The sequence below is a fragment of the Bufo gargarizans genome, chromosome 8, assembly GCF_014858855.1.
Source record: "Bufo gargarizans isolate SCDJY-AF-19 chromosome 8, ASM1485885v1, whole genome shotgun sequence".
Lineage (NCBI taxonomy): Eukaryota > Metazoa > Chordata > Amphibia > Anura > Bufonidae > Bufo > Bufo gargarizans.
In genome coordinates this window covers 182,476,781-182,500,554 of record NC_058087.1, presented here as the reverse complement: position 1 = coordinate 182,500,554, position 23,774 = coordinate 182,476,781, and positions in this window count along the sequence as shown.

Sequence of the window (23,774 nt, the reverse complement as noted above, 5' to 3'; positions counted from 1 at the left end):
TATACTGAATAGAGGGTCATTGGGGATCATTATACTAAATGGGGGACACTGGGGGTCATTATACTATGTAAAGTGCCCTCACACTATAATGACCCCCAGTCGCCCCCACACTGGGGGTTATACTGTATGTAGGGGGCACTGGGGGTCATTATACTAAATGGAGGATCAAGGGGGATCATTATACTAAATGGGGGCACTGGGAGTCATTATATGGTGTAAGGGGCCCTCACAGTGTAATGACCCCACAGTGGCCCCCTCACATACCTATCATTGCTGGAGTGTAGGGGAGCCGGCGGTCCTGTCATTCACTAACCACAGCTCCCTGCGCCCGTTCTCTCCTCAGGCCCGCTGCAGCAGTGAGACACACGTCATGATGTCACCCCTGGGCCAGTCCTGGAGGGCAGAAGGAGATGTGCAGTGATGTAGCTAGAACTGACTGGGCCCCACAGAAAATTTTAGGATCCATGAGGATGAGATAGGATAGGATATGGGGGGGGCAGGTGTCATGGAGGCAAACTGCTTAATGAAACAGTAAAACAACTAAATAGAATGAAGCAGCATCCAGCAGCAGATCGAAGAGTCCCCCCCTCTCCTGTCCCACAGAGAAGAGACAGTCACAGTGCAGACCTGTGTTCACACTTCTGCTCCAGCCCTTCACAGTTCAGACTCACTGACAACCTGTGCTCACACTTCTCTGCTCCAGCCCTGCTGGTCTCTGTCCTCAGGCAGCATGTCCTGTGTAGAAGGGGCGTGTTCTGAGTCTCTGCAGCAGCCGGTCTCATGTGACTCAGTGGGCCCACCAAAGGGGTACTGTGTAAGTTAAATGACAGCAATGAGAGCTTCCATCTGTATTGATGGAAGTGCTCATAGTAGCTCAGTGGGCCTTTCCAGGAGCATTGGGCCCCGGAACTTGCCCCAGGTTATGACGCCGGCCCTGCTCCCTGGTCTTCCTCCCTGGGCTTTGCTGCACTGTCCTGACTGGGTACTGCCTCAGGACGTAGTGCGCTCGCTATGACCTGACCCCTGTACGCGATCATATCACAGTGCAGCACAGGCCTGAGAAGACGTGGGAGTGCAACTGCAGCAGAGACACAGGAGAGGTAAGTGGATTTATTTATTTTCACATCTGATATGGGGGGTCTGATTAGGGCCAGACATGGAAGTCTGATGGGGGTCTGACATAGAGGTCTGATGAGGGTCTGACATGGAAGTCTGATGGGGGTTTGATCTGAAGTCTGATGGGAGTCTGACATGGAAGTTTAATTGGGGTCTGACATGGAAGTCTAATGGGGATCTGATCTGAGGTCTGATGGGGGCATGATCTAAGGTCTGATGGGGTTCTGACATGGAGGTCTAATCTAAGGTCTGATGGGGTTCTGACATGGAGGTCTAATCTAAGGTCTGATGGGGTTCTGACATGGCGGTCTGATCTAAGGTCTGATGGGGGTCTGACATGGGGGTCTGATTTGAGGTCCTATATGGGGGTCTGAATGGAGGATCTGATATAGGGGTCTAATGACATTTTTTTTTCTTATTTTCATCCTCTAAAACCTGGGGTGCGTCTTATCATCAGGTGCGTCCTATAAAGCAAAAATACAGTAAGTTTGTGGGTGTAACGTGAAAAAATGTGGAAAAGTTCAAGGGGTATGAATACCTTTTCAAGGCACTGTATAAAGCATGGCTAGACATGAAATAGGAATGTCCACATGAAGTCCCTGGGAGAGAGAGTGCAGTCATATGATACAGAAAATCACCTACCTGACATGACAGGGCAGACATGATGACTACAGCAGTTTGTAGTAATGAGTTTATCCCTCAATGTGAAAAACTTCTGGGGCCCTGGGGATATTGAAAGTAAGGTAGAGCGAAGAATGTCACCACACATCGGATATGGCTGTGATATCCACCTGGGGGGCCCAAAGCCTGACAGAAAACTAACTCATGCAGAAAAGACTCAGCAGGATTAATAAAAGGAAGACTGATAAGAAATAAAAAAATGTTTTATAAAAAAGGAATCAGAAGGCAATTTTAGATTTCTATTAGATGGAAGCAGGATTGGATTACAGGGGAAAATGGCTAATGCTTCCTAGGCCTCCACATGTATGGGTATTTATGATGTATGGACATCCACCATGTATGGGTCTCAAACATGTACTGGATGACCATCCACCATGTGTCACAGGAAAAACAGCCGGCACTCACTCAATCTGCACGTTGCACGGGATAGGAAGGGGGCCCCACAAATATTCAAGGAAGATCCCAGCAATCGTGTCTTCAGGTATATGATGTTTATTGCATCAAATCAAAAGATGTCCCCAATCCAGGACGCGTTTCGGCTAGCATGCCTTTATCAACAGGCCACCATGTATGGACATCCACCATGTATGGGCATCTACCATGTATGGACCTCCACCACTATGGGTCTCCACCATGTAAGGGCAACCATCATATATGGCCTCCACCATGTATGGTCTTCCACCATACATGGGCCTCAACAATGCACAGTCTACAAAATAACTTTTCCTGACTGGTTTGTATCATAACACCATGTGTTTAATTATTAAGTCACTATATAACACTATTATTTGTATTATTATCTTTATGGTCAGAAGGTATAAGTGCTCCTGGACCTCAACCATTTGTGGACCTCGTAATCCAAAACCTTCAAGAGTAAGTCTCTGTTAAAGGGGTTCTACAGTTTGTTTTAACTGATGATCTATCCTCTGGTCCCGGGTATCGTTTGAGAAGGCTAGCGGCTCTCCAGCAGCGCCGTGGCCTTCTCACTGTTTACCGCTGGCCCAGTGACGTCACGACTAGTATCAACTGGCTTGGGCAGGGCTAAGCTCCATTCAAGTGAACGGAGTTTAGTATACTAGTCGTGACGTCACTGGGCCAGCGGTAAACAGTGAGAAGGCCTTCTCAAACAGCTGATTGGCGGGGGTCCCGGGTGTCGGAACCCCGCCGGTCAGATGCTGACGATCTATCCAGAGGATAGATCATCAGTTAAAACAAACTGCAGAACCCCTTGAAATTTTTTCCTAAGTGGTTGGTGTCACAGAACCAATTGTTTAGGTTTTTTTCAAAAAAAACTGAGAAACAAGCTCTAGGAGACCTCAGAGTGTCAGGCACAAATTTTCAGGCCAAATTGGAGCTCTATTAATTTGGACACTATTGATTCAGAATCGACTCGGTCAACCGATTCAACCGAATCGAACCCAAATAGAATTTTCAACCCCCATCTCTCCACCTAGGGTGAAAATCAGATCGACTTGTGATTGACATGGATCTATGATTGATACATCGTTGAAGATTGTGCACCATTATCTGGGCACTTTATAGCACCGTTACATGGTTACTCTATTAGATGCAGTAATCCTAGAAAGAAGGAATGACTGAGATCTTTAGCTTTGCTCATAATCCATTAAAGACAAATCAGAAGGTTTCTGCTGCATCAATCGGCCTCCCAGCCAGAGATAAGGCAGCGGAAGCTCTGCCCCATTTCTAAAATTCTTGCGTCACCCCAGAGTTGTGTTATTACACGCCTCTACCCCTCTACTACCATCTAAGAGCCTTTATACTGTCATCAGATGTGATTTTGCTCATGTCCTCCACAAATGTGTATATAAACCTATGTTAAATGTAATTGTTCATGTAATTTTCCTGGTTTACCAGCAGGTGGCAGCATCATTGGCAGGGATAGTCTTAATGTTATGGCAGTTCTTAGTGGAACAATCCTGTTCTATTCTGCCCACCTTCTGGAGAGAGGTGGGCTAGTCCCTCGTCCTGCAGCAAGGGAGGGAAAAACCAATTAGGACCAGATATAGTTTACCCCCTGTTGGGGAAAGAAGTGTTTTGAATGGTACTCCCTCCTTAGGGAAGAAAGTAGGGGCACATCTCCGCAAGAGCACCTTCAGCTCTTCTGGATGAAGAGAGCAGAAACTACAGCCAAACTCGAGTTCCAGGAAGAAAGCATCCCCTGAGAATCCATCTGTGAGATAAGTCCAGAGTCCTAGGAGAAGCCTATTCCTCCTCAGCTAGTCTTCCCCACACAGCAGAAGCTACAGATATGTGCAGAACAGGGGCGGACTGACAACTCATGGGGCCCCCAGGCAATAGGAGATTATGGGGCCCACGTGTGTCCGCCCACCCTCAAGCCACACCCACACACAGCCCCACCCACATATCGCGCCGCGCCAGTAAGTAGAAACCTACATCTACGACCAATTTGGTCTTTTTATGTGGAGTTTGTCATATAGGATTGTAAGTGACCATTGTTTTATGTATTTTTTGTTTTCCTTTTATTTTTTCTAGTATTCCCTTCAGTTCATTGAGTCCCCTGATGAGTTCCGGTTTTATGGAACGAAACATGGCATGTAGGGCTTTGTAATAAGGGTTCATATAGGGATTAGGCCCCAATACAGGGACAGGTTCCGTACGGGGTCGCCCCTATTGGGGTGGGTGCTCTGTGTCCGCTAGGCAGGTGACTTCTATAGCCCCTGACCCTCCTGTTAGGTAGGGTTTTACCATTAGGGCATAATAGGAGATATAGTCACCGCCATGGATCACAAGAGCGCCGGTCACAAGTGTTCTTTTGCCACCAAACATTAGGACATCCACGCCATCTGGTGCAGATTTTCCTTCTACTGAAAGTGGTTAGATAATTATACCCAGTCCACTTGGTTTTTGATATATATAATTTGGGGTGAGGCATTATACCTCTGCACGTTCATCCCTGGTGCAGAAGGTATTATTGTAATTTTTGTTTAAGCTCCACATTTAAAGCAGAAGTACTCATTCCTGCCAATACTTGCCAAAACCTGCTGGGACCAGGAGACCAAAGCTGTATACTATTTGGATGCAAGTTGTTTCAAGTAAAGCAACATTTGAACTTCATCTAAAGGTCTGGACATCATTTATTCTGCAAAGTTCCTCTATTACTCCTACTATCACTACACCTAAATTTATTGCAAGTGAGCCAGGAGCCCGGCCGTACCCAGGTAGGAGACGCCTTGACACAACTACCACAACACTACAGAGACGTTATATGCCATTACCCCACTCTGGCATTCCTAACCTGGGACGTGCGTTATAACACCTTGGAAGGGCCCTGGGATAGTACCCTGCGCACGCTGCAAATGGCGTCACGACAAATACAGAAAGGAGCAAATGTATTGGTATTTTTCTGCAGTCTGTAGATGATGTGTGAACTTCTTTTGTTAGTTTTTGCCGAGAATGCTTTTAGAGAAACTAAATAACTGGAAATTCTTACTGCTCATGTCCTGGGAAGACAGGATAATGCAAGACATCCATCAGTCCTGATTCAGCTTGTGAGACGCCTCCTTATTTTTATTGATTGTGTGCACAGAGGGACATTGAGTTTTGACAACTTGAATGCTGTGTTTACACTGCCTGTCCCAAAAAGAAGACGTCACCAAAAAAAAAAGGTCACACACTCTAATATTTCGTTGGACCGCCTTTAGCTTTGATTACGGCATGCATAAGCTTCTGCAATGTCTGACTGCTGCGCAAAGCCTTCTCCAGCACATCCCAAAGATTCTCAATGGGGTTAAGGTCTGGACTCTGTGGTGGCCAATCCATGTGTGAAAATTATGTCTCATGCTCCCTGAACCACTCTTTCACAATCTGAGCCCGATGAATCCTGGCATTGTCATCTTGGAATATGCTCGTGCCATCAGGGAAGAACAAATTCATTGATGGAATAACCTGGTCCTTCAGGATGTTCAGGTAGTCAGCTGAGCTCATTCTTGGAGAACATAGTGTTGGTGAACCTAGACCTGACCAACTGCAGCAACCCCAGATCATATCACTGCCCCCACAGGCTTTTTCAGTAGGCACCAGGCATGATGGGGGCATCACTTCATCTACCTCTCTTCTTACCCTGATGCACCCATCACTCTGGAACAGGGTAAATCTGGACTCATTAGACCACATGACCTTCTTCCATTGCTCCAGAGTCCAATCTTTATGCTCCCTAGCAAATTGAAGCCTTTTTTTCTGGTTTTCCTCACTGATTAGTGGTTTTCTTACGGCTACACAGCTGTTCAGTCCCAATCCCTTAAGTTCCCTTCGCATTGTGCGTGTGGAAATGCTCTTACTTTCACTATTAAACATAGCCCTGAGTTCTACTGTTGTTTTTCTTCAATTTGATTTCACCAAACGTTTAAGTGATCGCCGATCACGATCATTCAGGATTTTTTTCCGCCACATTTTTTCCTCGAATAATAACGCGTTGGACAGTTCTTAACCCAATTGTTTCTGCATTCTCCTTAGATGTTTTCTCTGCTTGATGCAGGCCAATGATTTGACCCTTCTCAAACAGACTAACATCTTTTCCACGACCACGAGATGTGTCTTTCAACATGGTTGTTTAAGAAATGAGAAGCAACTGATGGCACCAGTCGGGGTTAAATAACTTGTTGCCAGCTGAAAGATAATCGCCCATGCAGTAATTATCCAATAGGAGGCTCATAACTATTTGCTTAGTTAAATCCAGGCGGCGACTTTTTTTTTGGACAGGCAGTGTATCTGGCATGACACAAAGCTATATTTATAAATGACCCGACCAGAGTGCGAAAACAAGGAGAAAATTAGGCGATGTGGAGTATTCTGGAGAGTAAAATTTAAAAATACTGCTCCAACATTGCGAAATATATGACCGCAGATGTAACCATTATCTTTAATGATCATGGGTTTCACATATGGGGGCAAAGGACCTTTTGGGCAGAGCAACACTCGGTCTGGTGAACCCGGTGCATTCATATATTCCATGGTTTGCCATTCATTGGAATTCGTGTTGAGCGAATCAAAGTATCTGAAATTGACTTTGATCCGAATTTCTGGAAAAATTTGATTCGCCACGTAACCGAATTTCCTTTCAATTTGTATTTACCAATCAATTTTTTTCTAAAATGATGGCTGACGTCACTGCGCGTGCCCAGTGTGATCAGGTGATGACGTCATAATGCTTTGGGGGTTTTCTTCAATCAATACGGGAGCAGGAAGGCCTCTCCACGATCAAGTGGATGAGATGAGTATAAATTATTTTTTTAAACCCTGCTTAACTCCTGAAAGGCAGCATCTGAGGGGTTAAATGAAGGGGGGGGGGGGTACGATCTCCGTTCCATGTCATGACGCCCTCTCCATAAAAAAGAAAGCAAAGTAATTTGCAACCAATCAAATTTTTTGTCAAAATTTGGCAAATTTGCTGAATCAAATTTTTCAACAGTTCGCTCATCTCTAATTGGAATGACCTGCGTGTAATACTGCATATGTAGCAAGCCCCTGAGGAGCCAGAGCCGAGGATGATAGCGGTAGTGGCCCTGACGAGGTGTTGTGTCACGGTGTCCTCCCTCAGATTGTGGCTCCCTGGGAATCGGTGCAGTGGAAAGGTGGTCTAAAGAACCAGGCCAGAAGTAGAGGTTTAACAGTATCTCTTTAGCTAGTGCAAAATATAGCTTGTGAGACATCGAGCAATACTAGGTACAAAGTGTAGGTTCAGTCTCCAAGTGAGGTATGGTGGTTGGTTAAGTGGCAATTAAATGGCACTAGCAGGCATTTGTGGATATAGGTGTCCACAGTGTGATGCAGCTTAGCGCTTGACTGGCCTGGAAGATGTCTAAGTGATGGGTGTTTGAGCCGCACTCCCTCACCTGCAGCAGGGTTTTTAAATCAGTGATTTTGCTGATCATTCTGCTGTCTATGTACACTGAAGTTTTTTGGAAGGAGTGTTCTTGATTCTGATACTCTTCCTGGAGTGAAGGTCTCACAGGAGAACTAGTTACAGTCCATTGGAGTAGTAGCCCTGGCATGTACTTCCTATCTTCTCTCTGTCTGGACTCTAACTCCCCCTCCTGGCAGGAAGTAGGATTAGCCCACTCCTACCAATAAGAGAGGAACAGGGTGGTTACCACTTTGGCTGAATATAAAAGATAATATAACAATACTAAACATAACAAACAATTGAAGATACCCCCAGGTCTGGGGTACTGCACATACTACAGATGTTTGGCCCAATCTTCTTAAAATCTTGCTTCACATGCACTAGCACTGGCAGAGGAAAGGATGTCCGGCCAATCGTGGCTTCCTCTGCCAATAACAGCAAACAAATTGCTTGGGAATCCAGATCTGTGGCAATCCAGTCCCAATGTATTTTCAATTATATAGAGCCAGGTCTGGGTGTATCTAGGAGTCATGGTGGGCCCTTAGCTTCACAAGTGAAGAGCCTGGTTGCCCAGATCATTGTGGCCACCCAAAAACCCAGTGGGCTCGCCGGTCATCTGGCCAGGTTTACCTGGTTCTTACGGTCTATGGTTGTTAAGTATTTGCTGTAATCTCCAGTGATCAAACCCATAGTAAGTATTCATTTTCCCTGCAGTGCCACCACAGGGGAAATAAAGCATTACACCATGTCTATTCAAAGAAGGGGTGTATCCTTGTAATGCACATAGATGCTGGTCCTCCAGAGCAGGAGAGAATCTTTTTAACTGTCTTTTGCTGAAGATCCTGAACAGAATAGAAAATATGATCCACATGTTCTTCTATTAAGTCCTGAATCTATCTTCTCTTGATGTCGTCAAGGATCCAGAGAGGAAATCTGTACTCATCCATCACTATTAGAAATTCAGAGGTCACAATCTTCCCATCGTCTTGGCTCGTAGAATTACAGTTTAATGACATGCTGTGATCCCTCATAGACTAAAATGTCCTTCCAGGGAAGACAATAGTGAAAATGACAATTTAATCCCCGGCCTTTAAATTATTCCTGCAAAGTGTCTCGCGTAGATTGGCTGATTAAACATGGAAATTATGAGGGAAAATCTCAGCCTTTAATAAAATTCAAATATTCTCCTTCAGGGTCAATAGCCGCAAAGGAGCATATGGTAACCATCAGGACCCGAATGCAGCAGGCACCACTGTCCACCAGTGACTATGCATTGAATCTCTCACCTGTAGACATTACGCATGGTCACAATGGATCAGATGCTGAAAGGTAGGATATTCACATGGACCTTATGGTGAACATACCATTGACCACCAGGAAAAGAATGCTGCATAGAACATGGCCCACCCGTGGATCGAATTCATAAAGAGTTGGGGGTAACAGGACATCAAAAGAGACAAGACAAGAGAAAAATTTGAAGAGGGAACCTATGGATCCCACAACCAGGAAATCCCTTCCCTTATCCTGGGACCAGAAGAGGCGTGGACAACAGGAGCATCTGGGAATTCTTATGTTGTACTAGAGATATGTATATATTTATATAAATATATAGTGGTGGTCTTCACCACTATGCATTTACTTGGGGACCCTGACAGGCAAGCCAGATAGTGCCACAACCAGGGCCACGTTACGCCTCAGGTGGGATGCGGACCCGCCGTTCACTCTCATAGGTCTCAGGCTGCCGGTGGCTGGATGTCTCTGGGCATTTAAGGCACCCTCCCCAGTGGGATGATTCCTGAACTTTAGATTTCCTAGTGTCTAGTTTACCAGCGAAGGTGCTCTATCCTATCTGACTACCTTAGTACCGATCTCCTGCCTGACCACTGACTTTGGCTCCATTGCCATAACCTGTTGCCTGTTTCTCATATAGCTGCCTGCCCTGAACTCATATCTCTCTTCTGGTTATGATAGTACTCCGCCTGACCTCACCTTGGTCCATATTTAGACTGCGCTTATTGCCTTACTCCTTGGTGCTGTGCACCCATGTCTATGACCCCAGTGGGTCAGCTGCCAACCACGCCAGGACTATCTCAGGAGGTAGTGGCCTGGTGGTTCCGCTGCAGTGAATTCCAGATCCCTGTGTAAAAGGTTAAAGGGTGAACACCGGGGGACTCTCAGGATAGCGCCCTTAAAGTTAGCCCACAGTCAGGTTGGTACACTGGTCCACACCTACTGCCATGACACTATTCCTTACTCCCCACCCAAGGGGGATGGGACCAGCCATATGACAGTATATTGTATATACTCCCTTGCTCGTGCCTGACTTACTTTTGACAAGAAAGCTGAAGCCCCTCAGAACTTGCCTCTGTTAAGTGCTCAGTGCCTTGGTTATCTGCCCTGCCTTGGGGCTGCCCGCTCTTCCTTGCTGTGGCTCATCCTGGCCTCCACCGACAATATCCTCCAGGCCATCGATGCTCTCCAGGTTCTCCTGGCTCTTAAAGGCTCAAAAAGCCTCAATGCACCTTCCTTCCAGCCTGTACCTAGCACTGATGACTTGATAAGGACCCTTCCCACATCTTCCTGTGCCTGGCCAATAAGGTCCATTTGGTTCCTGCAGTCTGCCATGGTGTTTGTGCCTGACTTTGTGGACACTTGTTTATTTGACCTTGTGTTCCTGTCTTCCACCTGCTCTGATTGCTGCCTGACTACCGTTGTGACTGAACTCTGCCTGCCTCGACCTCTGCATCATCTGACCATGTCCGCCCCTGCACAGCTCATATCAGCTGTTGCTCCTGGGGGTGAAGCCAAATCCGGGATTAAAAGGTGAATCCCTTAAACTCCACCCTAAGGTTTAGCCCTAAGCCAAATCCATAGCAGTCCCGTGGATCCAGTAATGTTTGCGGCAACCTTGATGGGAACCAATACCAAGAAGGAGACCCATTTTTGCCATGCCTCACCCCTTTGCTGGAAGTAAATAAGATGTTCCTCATACATCCCTGAGGAACATCCTATTTCCTCCCAGTTTTTATCTATTTTTGTACTCTGTAGACCTGCACCAACCACAAGAAAGTCGTCACACTTGGCCACACTTGTATAATGGGTAAGGGCCTTAATCTATTAAACGACTGGCAACGAGCCAGAACAATAGGATGAGTAATATTACATGGTCCATCGTAGTCTGAACCTCACGTCCTGGCTTCTTCAGCGATGACTAATCTGCAATTATTTTAAGGGTGGACACTGGCAGGTCACAATTTCCTGGTGTAAAGGATAAACGGGCTCATTAAATATAACCTTTATAATAATCTCAGGAGTAGAAGGTCTGTTTTCCGCGCCAACAATGAAAACATTTCATCGTCCAAGTGCAGATAACTACAGCAGCTCTCAAGACGACAATGAAAGCTCAAGATTTTGCTGTTGATAGGTGACCAGAAAAAAAAATTGATGGTATTTTATTAAATTGTTGCATTTTGAAAAATGTTATTTTTATTTATTTAGGGGGTGGGGTTGTGATTGTGTTATTTTAAAGTGGTAGGATCATAATAATTATTAATAATTACCTATGTATTTTCTCAATGACATCCTGGTGGTACATATGGCCCATATGGTCCATTGATATTCAGCTCGAGGACTGGATGGTCACTATACCGCCGACCACCAGGGACTATGTATTGAATCCAACACTGACCTATTAACTTCACAGAAGATCTAGCCATGGTCTCAAGGTGGTGGAAACTGCATGTACCAATGGCCACAAAGCACAATATGGTAAATATTATAATATGGTAATATACCCAACTGACCACCAGGGACCATGTATTGAATCCAACACTGACCTCAAAGCGAACCTTCCAGTGATCACAATGGACTGACAACTGTCAGTAGCCACAAAGGACCACCAGTAACGTAATACTATGTGCACCAGTGACCACCAGGGACCATGCATTGAATCCTTCACTGACCTATTAACATCACACACAAAAGCTACCCATGTTTACAAGGGACTGGAAACTAATCGTGCAAATAGCCATTAAGTACAATATGGTAAATATATCACTGACCACCAGGGAACATGCATTGAACCCAACGCTGACTTCAAACCAAATCTAGCAATGGCCATAAAGGACTGAGAGCAGTCAATAGCCGCAAAGGAGCATATGGTAACCATCAGGACCCGAATGCAGCAGGCACCACTGTCCACCAGGGACTATGCATTGAATCTCTCACCTGTAGACATTACACATGGTCACAATGGATCAGATGCTGAAAGGTAGGATATTCACATGGACCTTATGGTGAACATACCATTGACCACCGGGAAAAGAATGCTGCATAAAACATGGCCCACCCGTGGATAGAATTCATAAAGGGTTGGGGGTAACAGGGCTTTAAAAGAGACAAGACAAGAGAGAAATTTGAAGAGGGAACCTATGGATCCAACAACCAGGAAATCCGTTCCCTTATCCTGGGACCAGAAGAGACGTGGACAACAGGAGCATCTGGTAACTCTTATGTTGTACTTTTATTCTTAGAGATTTCATAAGCTTAGGTCAAACTTAACTCCTACAGCTTTTCCCAATCCACTTGAAAAGGGATAAACTGAGTTTAGGGCTGGATCACCCGGCGATCAGCTATGATATGTGGAACCAAGCAGCAAGTGTTTCATATTCCTACAGTGCCACCACAGGGGAAATTAAGTATTACAGGGTACCTATTAAAATCAATAGGTGGGCCTTGTAATGCATGGACACACCAGGTCCTCCAGAGCATGAAATCTTCTTTGTAATCACACTCTACTCTAGCTTATTGATCCCAAATGGATCTCAATTAACTCCTAATTGCCTAATACTAAACAAGCCCCTTAATGAGATCTCTACATTCAGCACGAGCTCTTAGAGCATTACTGAAAGAAGCATCCCTGATGAGAGGTTATATAGATACTCCAACTGCACTTAATTCAGCTCAGCTTTACGACTTGTAAAACCGGCAAGACTCTCGACTCCATTGGATAAATGATCCTAAATGAACGTGGGAACCTTTGCTGCAGCAGGATCGGGAGAGAACTGTTTGATAGAAGCATTTGGTCAATTAGCTTTCAATTGGGCGAGTTAATTTTTCCGTTTTATTTCTTGGCGTGTGACAGACCCCGCGAACATCTCAGATGATATTCGATGCTTGATGTAATTCCAATTAAGAGCACAGATACCATCTACAAGTAAAGTTTCTCACTTAAGATTACAAATCGATATCCTGACCTTTATATACAGCGAGGGGCTGCCCAGTGGATCGCGGTGCAGGCTCTCATGTCCTTACAGCTCTGGTTTGATTAGCATTAACATGAAAAAAGTCAAATCTGACATCATTGTGATATTTATTTTTATCATCAGTATTTACTGCTTTTATGTTGCGCTGATGTCCTGTGCCTGCGGCTGTTCCCCTCCTTGCGGGCACAGGCGTCATGCTACTCACCCAGCTAGTCCCTCTGTTCACCTGGCACCCAGGCCCACTCGCTCTCTATCCATCCATTCCCTGCTGGCGGTGGTCCCAGCCGCCAGGGTCTTCTGTGTATTCTGCAGGTTGAGGTCTGCTCCAGGCCTGTATGCATTTAAAGGGCCACCGTGCCCACATTCAAAGTCTTCCCCAGCTTATCGTTGCTGGTCCCTGAGTATTTCAGGCACCTTCCCCAGAATTTTCAGGTTCCTAGTCTCTAATTTACCGTGAAGGTGTTATTTATTGTCTCACTACCTGTGTACTGAAATCCTTCCCGACAATCCACTCTGACTCCAAGCCACCTGTCCTGACCTTATGCTTTTTCTAGTATTGCCACCTGTCCTGATCTCAGACTTGTTTGTCGGATTCATTTATACGCTGCCTGCCCTGACCTTGGTCAGTTTCCTGACTACAGATATTGCCTGACCCCTCTGTGCTTACAGCTCTGGTTTTGATTAGCATTAACATGAAAAAAGTCTACACCAGGATTACCTCAAGAGGTAGTGGCCTGGTGGCTCCCCTGCAGTGAAGTCAGGAGTTAGGAGTTAAGAAGTGAAAACCAGGGGACAGCCAGGATAACGCCCTTAGCAATGCCATTAGAGATAGCCCAAAGTCAAACCAGTTAGCTGGTACAGTGGGTCCAATCCCAATGCCCATTACATTTTACTCATTTTTCTGATCCTTTCCACTCTTTGCACTGTTGGTACCTGAAACCATCAGCAAGGAGGTTAATTGCTGTTAATAGATCTCATTAACTAGTGTGTGTGTCTTATTAGTTCAAGTGCACTGTGGTGGCGCCATGAGTCTGTCAGCAGTGGACAATGGTCAGCATGTGCACTCTGCTGGTCTGTTGCTACAAAGCCCCATACACAACGAGCTGTGATGCCCTATGTGTCCTAACATCTTACTGTCATAGCCAGCAATAATTTTTCAGCTCTTCTGTTGGATTGTACCACATCGATCACCGGCTGCACTTCTTTGGACCACTTTTGGTAGGTGCCATCGGCCTCACACCAGTAACACCTCCAAGACTTACGGTTTTAGATGACCCAAGCATCTAAGCACCTTATCAATATGGCTTGAGTCCTTATGTAGTGTCCTGGAGCAAGGGTACTTTGGAGTATGGAGTTTTGTGGACATAGAATGTGTCGGCAGATAAGAACCATTTGGCCCATCTAGTCTGCCCAATATACTAAATACTATGGATAGCCCCTGGCCCTATCTTATATGAAGGATGGCCTTATGCCTATCCCATGCATGCTTAAACTCCTTCACTGTATTTGCAGCTACCACTTCTGCAGGAAGGCTATTCCATGCATCCACTACTCTCTCAGTAAAGTAATACTTCCTGATATTACTTTTAAACCTTTGCCCCTCTAATTTAAAACTATGTCCTCTTGTAGCAGTTTTTCTTCTTTTAAATATTCTCTCCTCTTTTACCTTGTTGATTCCCTTTATGTATTTAGCAGTTTCTATCATATCCCCTCTGTCTCGTCTTTCTTCCAAGCTATACATGTTAAGGTCCTTTAATCTTTCCTGGTAAGTTTTATCCTGCAATCCATGTACCAGTTTAGTAGCTCTTCTCTGAACTCTTTTCCCCTATTGCTATTATGCAAAACCATCAACTCCCTACTTTATTGTACTTTGAAGGGTTAACTTGCCCTGTCATTTCTGCCATTGTTTACACTTATACTGTTTATAATGTTGTCAGATAATACTGAGAGACTTTGGGACTTTCTATCCATGCACTGAGAAATTAGAAATCTACCACAGTTACTGATCACATGATATTGAGCGTGTCCTGTGACCAGGAAGCATGGCTTATTTAAACAGAAACCCTGCTGGCCACATGTTGCCTATGATTGGTTTTCTTGAATTAGTTTGCCTCACTAGCCCTATATTGCCTGATGGATTTCTGACCTTGGATTGTACCCTGACTCTGCCTCCTGACTGACCCTTTGGACTTAACAAGAGTTCCTGGTTTTGACCCCTGGCTACCCCTGGTTGTGCTTCTCTGGTTCCGTTTCAATTTGGTTTGGACTCTCCTGGTATTTGAACTTGGCTTGGTATGTTTCTGGTGTTCTGAATTCTGTGCCATTCTGTCACTCGTCTTTTGTTATTTGTCTCTGGTTTCCCTTTTCTGATTTGGACCCTGCACTTATTTAGGAAGGGACTGCCATCCAGTTGTGCCCCACTGTTTAGGGCGGATCATGCAAATATGTAGGGAAATTGTAAGGCAGGAGTTCAGGGCTCACTGTTCCCTACCATGATATTGTGCATCTCTACTCCACCCCTCCCACTAGAATGTTCTAGTTCAGCTAGAAACTGTATGTAAGGAGAGCAGTATGAGCTTCTTGTTGTCTACAGATAGGGACCAGTGTTTAGTAGAAAAGACTCTGCCATACTGCACGAGTGACCAGAAGAAGATGCTGAGATGGGGATGCTGAGCCACAGACTCTGGATCTTCACCTTTGTGACCAGAGAAACAGCAGAACGAGTAAGCCACAGATACTGGGCCTCCAGCCTTAAGCCAGGGTACCAGCGTTCTGAGAGAGAGAGGGACAGTTAGCTCAGGCTTTTTCTCAGCACAGAACCATTTTCTGCCAGGAGGAGACTGGAAAAGCCAGCTCAGTGCCTTGCCTGTATGTTCTTCCAGTAAAGAAGCACACTGGTTTTCTGCAGACCCTGACTCTCTGAACTTATTTTCTATTAATGACACATCAACAGTGTCTGGAAGACCAGCGTACCGTTGTGACCACCCCAAATCCAGCCACTGCATTTACTGTTGCTAGTTTTCCCTGACTGTCACATCACATCAACTGACTGTCCACTTGTTGCCTCATATACAGTACAGACCAAAAGTTTAGACACACCTTATCATTCAAAGAGTTTTCTCTATTTTCATGACTATGAAGATTGTACATTTACACTGAAGACATCAAAACTATGAATTAACACATGTGGAATTATAAACATAACAAAAAAGTGTGAAACAACTGAAAATATGTCATATTCTAGGTTCTTCAAAGTAGCCACCTTTTGCTTTGATTACTGCTTTGCACACTCTTGGCATTCTCTTGATGAGCTTCAAGAGGTAGTCACCTGAAATGGTCTTCACTTCACAGGTGTGCCCTGTCAGGTTTAATAAGTGGGATTTCTTGCCTTATAAATGGGGTTGGGACCATCAGTTGCGTTGTGGAGAAGTCAGGTGGATACACAGCTGATAGTCCTACTGAATAGACTGTTAGAACTTGTATTATGGCAAGAAAAAAGCAGCTGAGTAAAGAAAAACGAGTGGCCATCATTACTTTAAGAGATGAAAGTCAGTCAGTCCGAAAAATTGGGAAAACTTTGAAAGTGTCCCCAAGTGCAGTCACAAAAACCATCAAGCGTTACAAAGAAACTGTCTCACATGCGGACCGCCCCAGGAAAGGAAGACCAAGAGTCACCTCTGCTGCGGAGGATAAGTTCATCCGAGTCACCAGCCTCAGAAATCGCAGGTTAACAGCAGCTCAGATTAGAGACCAGGTCAATGCCACCCAGAGTTCTAGCAGCAGACACATCTCTAGAACAACTGTTAAGAGGAGACTGTGTGAATCAGGCCTTCATGGTAGAATATCTGCTAGGAAACCACTGCTAAGGACAGGCAACAAGCAGAAGAGACTTGTTTGGGCTAAAGAACACAAGGAATGGACATTAGACCAGTGGAAATCTGTGCTTTGGTCTGATGAGTCCAAATTTGAGATCTTTGGTTCCAACCACCGTGTCTTTGTGCGACGCAGAAAAGGTGAACGGATGGACTCTACATGCCTGGTTCCCACCGTGAAGCATGGAGGAGGAGGTGTGATGGTGTGGGGGTGCTTTGCTGGTGACACTGTTGGGGATTTATTCAAAATTGAAGGCATACTGAACCAGCATGGCTACCACAGCATCTTGCAGCGGCATGCTATTCCATCCGGTTTGCATTTAGTTGGACCATCATTTATTTTTCAACAAGACAATGACCCCAAACACACCGCCAGGCTGTGTAAGGGCTATTTGACCATGAAGGAGAGTGATGGGGTGCTGCGGCAGATGACCTGGCCTCCACAGTCACCGGACCTCAACCCAATCGAGATGGTTTGGGGTGAGCTGGACCGCAGAGTGAAGGCAAAAGGGCCAACAAGTGCTAAGCATCTCTGGGAACTCCTTCAAGACTGTTGGAAGACCATTTCAGGTGACTACCTCTTGAAGCTCATCAAGAGAATGCCAAGAGTGTGCAAAGCAGTAATCAAAGCAAAAGGTGGCTACTTTGAAGAACCTAGAATATGACATATTTTCAGTTGTTTCACACTTTTTTGTTATGTATATAATTCCACATGTGATAATTCATAGTTTTGATGCCTTCAGTGTGAATCTACAATTTTCATAGTCATGAAAATAAAGAAAACTCTTTGAATGAGAAGGTGTGTCCAAATTTTAGGTTTGTACTGTATCTCACCTTCTGACAGGCGCCATTGTCACCAGATTAACAATGTCAGTGAAGTGCTTAACAAAAAATTTTTTAAAAGCAAGAGGCCCTTGTCTACAGGGGGAAAAGACCTTAGATTGTACTATAAATAAGGAAATAAGCTGCCGCCGGTCACATATTATTCTGTTTCCTTTTTAATTTGGGTTTGGAGATCAGATCATCGTAAGTTAAATAAAATGTAGAGGACAACAGAGGATACATTTTAAGCAGCAGAGAAGGGTAAGAACAAGAAGATAATGTTCTGAGGTCTGAAGGACCATTTCACCCACAGAGCACTTAGTGATTATTATGAAGGGTAAACTTAAGTACGGAGGGGGCGCTTGTTTGTGCTTCTTACCAGTTGTGTTCATCCTTGTAGTCATTAAATCATTTACATTTGCTTTTTTATTTCTTCAAAAAGACTCCTGTAGTACATAACTACTATCTAATAAAAGTCAGCAGAAGGAAATCAGCGTAGAATTCCCATCCCAGTCCACCTAAAAAATGTCTGGGCCTTAAAACAAGACACATTTTTTGCCACACCCCGATGCACTTAGCAGAACACCACTCATTTTAACCTAGTAGAGTCAACAGGGGCTAGTTACTTATGTGCCACATGTCATGTACGGCAGCACACCGTTTTTTTAACAACACTACATCACCTGACAACAACCTCTAAAATTACTTTTTGTTTCATGGTACCTGAAGATGGCATAAAGTGCATATTTCTGGTGTTAGGAGATAGATGGAGGGTTAATGATGATAAACCCTGGTGGTCAGGGTGGTAATTTTTTTCCTGGATGGAATATGCAACACTAGTGGTCTATGGTAATTATGGATTTTTTGCCAGTATCCTCTAGTGGTCTTGGTTTGTAATGGGGTTAATGTCAGTATCCCTGGTAGTCTAGGTTTGTGAATAAGAAAATGATGGCCTCCCTTGTGGTCTAAGGTAAAGAAAAGTTTAACTAAGCAGTGGGTTACTAGCCTGCCCAAGTCCAGTGATGTATCTGCAGTCTTTAAATTAAGTTTTCCTCTTCGCACTTCGTGTTCATGCCCTGGACTGTTTGTAAAGAGGTCAAGCACCACCTAGCCCCCTTTACTCTTGGGCCGTCTAGGGCAAGTCTGCTCATTATGGAATGGAAGATCCTGCATTCATCTGTGGACGGACTTGCAGCTACAGTGAGATTTTTAGGTATTTTAGGTATGTGAGATCCTGCAGTACGTTCTGAGATCCTTCAAGCATGGCCTGCAGAAATCTTTGGTTCCTAACAAGATCCTCATTCTGAGCTGATGAGGTCCAAAAGTCCAAAACAGATTGGTTCATAGTTGGGCATCCTTGGTTACCTAATGCCCAATTCATGGAGTCTGCTATTCATTAAATGAATGGCTCAACATCCATCTGTGGACAGACCTATTTAGCTCTTCTTGACCTCATCAGCTACAGTAGGATTGTGGTTAGGTATGTGAGATCCTGTAGTTTGTCTTGAGCATGCTTGTTTTTTTCAAAGTATGACCTCCAGAAGTTACTGCTGGATTCAGATCTACTTAACCTCATCAGCAATAGTAGGATTCTAGTTATGTATGTGAGATCCTGCACCATGGTCTAAGCATGTATGTTTTCTTCAGAGTGTGGCCTGCAGAATTCAGATTCAGCAATCCCATGGGTCTATACATATACTTCTCAAGATCCCTGTTCTTAGCTGATGAGATTCAAAGGTCCAAAAGAGGTGTGTTCATAGTTGGGTGTCCCTGGTGGGCTAATGCCAAAGTCATGCTCTTGCATATTGCAAGTCTGACAGGTATTTTACTGAAAGATGCACATCAGAAATATGAAGGCTTTTCCGTGCAGAATCTGTCCAAAATTAGTAGCGTATCACTCATTTTCATGGCAGATCTTTCTGCCGCAATTAGAAGATTTCCATTGCACTTGGATGGGGTTGCAGAAGCTCCATTCACATAAAAGGGATACAGATTGTTGTAGGATATCAGCATGACAAGTGGGAACTTACTCTTAGACTCCTAACGTCTGTGGTCTGCAACCTGTGGATCTCTGCCTCTTGTGAACCTACAACTCCCAACATGCTGGGGGTTGTTGACTGGTTGTAGCCACCGGTTTTCTTTCTTCAGACATCTTTCACCTTGAATCTACTCAATTTTAAAAGCAAAACTAAATATGAAACTTGAATTCTCATCTGTCTTATCTATAAGACATGAGAGGCCGTACTAAAATATTTCTTCTGGTAGAGTTACGGTTAGAACAAGCTTTGACCCTCGATTCAGAGGTCAATAAAAATGCTTGGCCAGACGTTGATGAACGGCGACTTAAACCAAACCTACATGGCCAAAAATACAAGTTTATTGAAACATATTGGTGTGAAGCTGGAATCGAAAGTGCATATTAATACTCATGAGAAGCAAAGGGAAGATTTCAGATGGTTTCTATAGCAACTCGAAGAAGGAGAAAAGAGAGCGTGATATCCTGGCTGTGATGTGGGCTCTACATGGACAAAACAACATAAGTTCAGTCCGGTGTTGATTGGGGATGGTGTATTCAGCAATGACCATGGAGACTCTTCTTCATGATCATAAGTCAACACTGCAGCCTTGCTTAGTTTATATGATGAAGGCACCCCTTAGGTAGAATTTGTGATTTTGACATCAATATTCCTAGAGGGGTTGTCCCAACAAGATAATGTCTTCTGTATTGCCTATGAGAACCTCATAGAAGGAGATCACCCACTTAGGACCCCCTTGGTAGAGAACTGCTAACAAGGAGCAGCCCTTGCTTCAGCAAACCCAGATCTGATCAAGATTTGTTTGATCTTGATTAGTGTTGGGCGTGAATATTTGAATTGCAAATATCGGCACTTCGAAAATATTCGCATCATCAGTGCCGATTTGCGCAATCGCGAATATATTGGAGCACTCTATCTGCATATAAAGCTATTGTAATGTTCTGCCGTGCCAACCATTTTCTCCAGTCTAAGGAAACTTCTGGCAGCTTGGAAAATGTAGCAAAAGTGACCCACGCCTTTATTGCGGGCACATTACGCGAATATTACATTGCCGATTTTCGCAATCAAGAAAATAATCTCGAATTCGCGAACATTCTACAAAATATTCACGAAATATCGCGAATTTGAATATTGCCCCTTCCGCTAATCACTAATCTTGATCTTGCATTGAAGACGCTCTCCAATATTTCGTATTGATTGACGGACCTGTAAACATGCAGTGCAACCTCAAATGTATTTCATGTTTTGGATGATTAAATCCTGATCTTCTTCGCTTTGGGGGGGGGGGGGGAGGAGAAAAAAATCAAGACATAAAGGCATAAAAATTACTCCCTTTCTGAAATATTATGTAAATGTTGCCTTACCGCCCTTCTAAATGCCCCTCTAAATGTACTTTTTAGGGAATCCCTTTTTTTAGATGTGCCCCCCTTATGATAAGCTGCTGAGACCTTCAGTGATCGCCTGTAATCTTGTGCTTTAAGTGTTTGCTTTCCCTGCAGCGCCACCACTGGTGAGATAAAGAATGAACTCATAGGAATCAGTGGACTGTCTCTATAATGGAAGGATGCATTGGGTCCTCCAAAGAGAGATGCTCTTGGAATCCACTCTCCGTTTTACATTAAGTCCCCCCCATTAATGTAGATTTTTTTATAGATAATAGGCTACACTATACAACACGCTAATAACTGGGGGGACGGGACAATACTCAATGGGCAGTGGCGCTAGACACAGGATACGTAAATGACCACGTAAATTGTCAATGAACCACCATGAGGGCTGTATGGTACTATGACCATCACTGCTGGGTCACTCGTTGCCGTCCTGCAGTGACCTACTGGATCACTGCTAATGCCTATGACGGATCTCAATAGCGGAATTAAAAACGCTAATGTGAAAATAGCCTAAGGCATAGTCGAGAGCCGGAGTGAGATCAGCTACCATGAGAACCACTACCCCGCTCATCGCCACAGCAGCCACTCTCATCCTCTTCGCGCCTGCCAGAGCACCTTCCCCCCCCCACTCCCACCCATTCCCCCGCAGTCACTGCACTTCCTTATGATTGTACATTAAATGGCAAATCTCTCTGCATCGTCGGAGACCTTGCTCAATCCCAGCACAGCCAGGAGCTGCCAGAATGTCATTAACTTTCACTCACCGGTTCCGTGCTTGTAGATTCCACGCTTTCCTCTATATTTGCTGCAAAAAGCTCGGTGTCCCATCGGGAGCAAAGTGTTATATACATAATTATTACCATCCAGAGGCTTAAGTGCAATTAACCTGCAGAACAGGAGTGCTATTCTGTTACATTGCAGGGTTAGTTAAAATTCCATCTTCTTAATTGTTTTTTGTCCGTTCTCGGTTTGAACGCCGCCGCTCAAGAGGAAGTTATCACTGGGGATGAGGATTTGACATATATTGCCTCAACTCGAATTTGGTTAATTCACACATCTTACATAATAAGCTAGCAAAAAAATAAAAATAAATTGACAGACTGCAATTCTCAACATATCCACAGGGTGGCTTTGCTTAGACGCATGTAGCACAGACATCTCATGACACAATATCACAAAATCAGGATAAAAAAAAGAGATTCCCTCATATCAAACATCTCATGTTAGCCAGGTGAAAAGGTAAGGAAGGACACATCTGTATATGTAATATTAGTGAGAGAAAGCCAAGCATAAGTCAAAAGAAAAAAGTAAACATGGTCTCTATTAGGTGCAATAAACACAGACATGCGGTGGTTACAACTGTCCCCACTACATCACTGGGCCCATAAGGACTGGGGGTTTATACAACCACCAGCAGAATTCCATTTTTTTCTGCTCCACAGGCATGGTACAGTTGACTGGTCAAGAAGAGTTGTCATAGTGGCCTCAACCTACTTCACATTGAAGGGGTGAAATGGTGAGGTATTAACTAATAGACCAGAGAAAGCAAAACATTTTCTGTTACTGGAGCATGGAAAACAAGGGCAACTACTTTACCACTAGACCACCAGGGATACGGACAGTGTTTCCAGCAGTGGACCGCCAAGGATAAATACAATAATTCCACCTCTGGACCATTAAAATAAGGACAGTATGTCTACCACTGGATCACTAAAGATAACATTTTCAACACTGGACCACCAGGAATAAATACTGGAACACCAGTGGCAAGGACAAGGTTTCCACCACGGGATAGGAGAAATTTTTACACCGCCACTAAAATAAAGACAGTATTTCTACCGCTGGTTCTATACTATGTGCACCACTAGCCCACCAGGAGCGAGGCCAAAATTCCTATCACATGAAAATGCGTAGCGCCGTGGATTAATTATTATTAAGGGGTTGTCCGGGTCCTGAAAAGAAATTGGGAATGGCCAGGCATGGTGTGCGAGAATAAAAAAAAAATATTTATCTTCTCTGGTCTTCCCGGATCCCACTCTTTCCTGTCTCTGCCTGGACGGAAAAGTGACGGGCCAATTCGACACACTCCATCACTGCTGGACAATCAGTGGCCTCAGAGGTGAAGTGTGCAGGCGTGGCACGTGACTGCTGAGGACACTGATTGACCTGCACTGGTGATGTGCAGGCAGTGAGCATGTCATACTGCCGGCCAGGCAGGAACCAGAAGAGTAGAGATAGAGACCCGCAACAGGAACTGGGATAACCAGAACAGATGAGTCTTTTAAAAAAAAAAAAAAATTCTACTCATATACTCTGCATGGCCATCTCAAAAAAAAAATAAAAATCAGGACCTGGACAACCCCTTTATTTTATTATTCTGTTAATGAATTATTAATTATGTATTATTTATATGTGTATACTGTATATATATATATATATATATATATATATATATATATATATAGATGTGTACAAGTGAAACTCGAAAAAATTCAAATATTGTGCAAAGTTCATTTATTTCAGTAATGCAACTCAAAAGGTGAAACTAATATATGAGATATGTGAGACGTAAGAAATGTCGCAGCCGGCACTGCCACACGTGTCTGTTTGATCACATTAATCACTTCATCGCACTGAATCAATAGCTTCACGGTGGTGCTCTGCTGGTGATACAGTCCATATATCAGTATCCAAAAATAGAAAAAAGC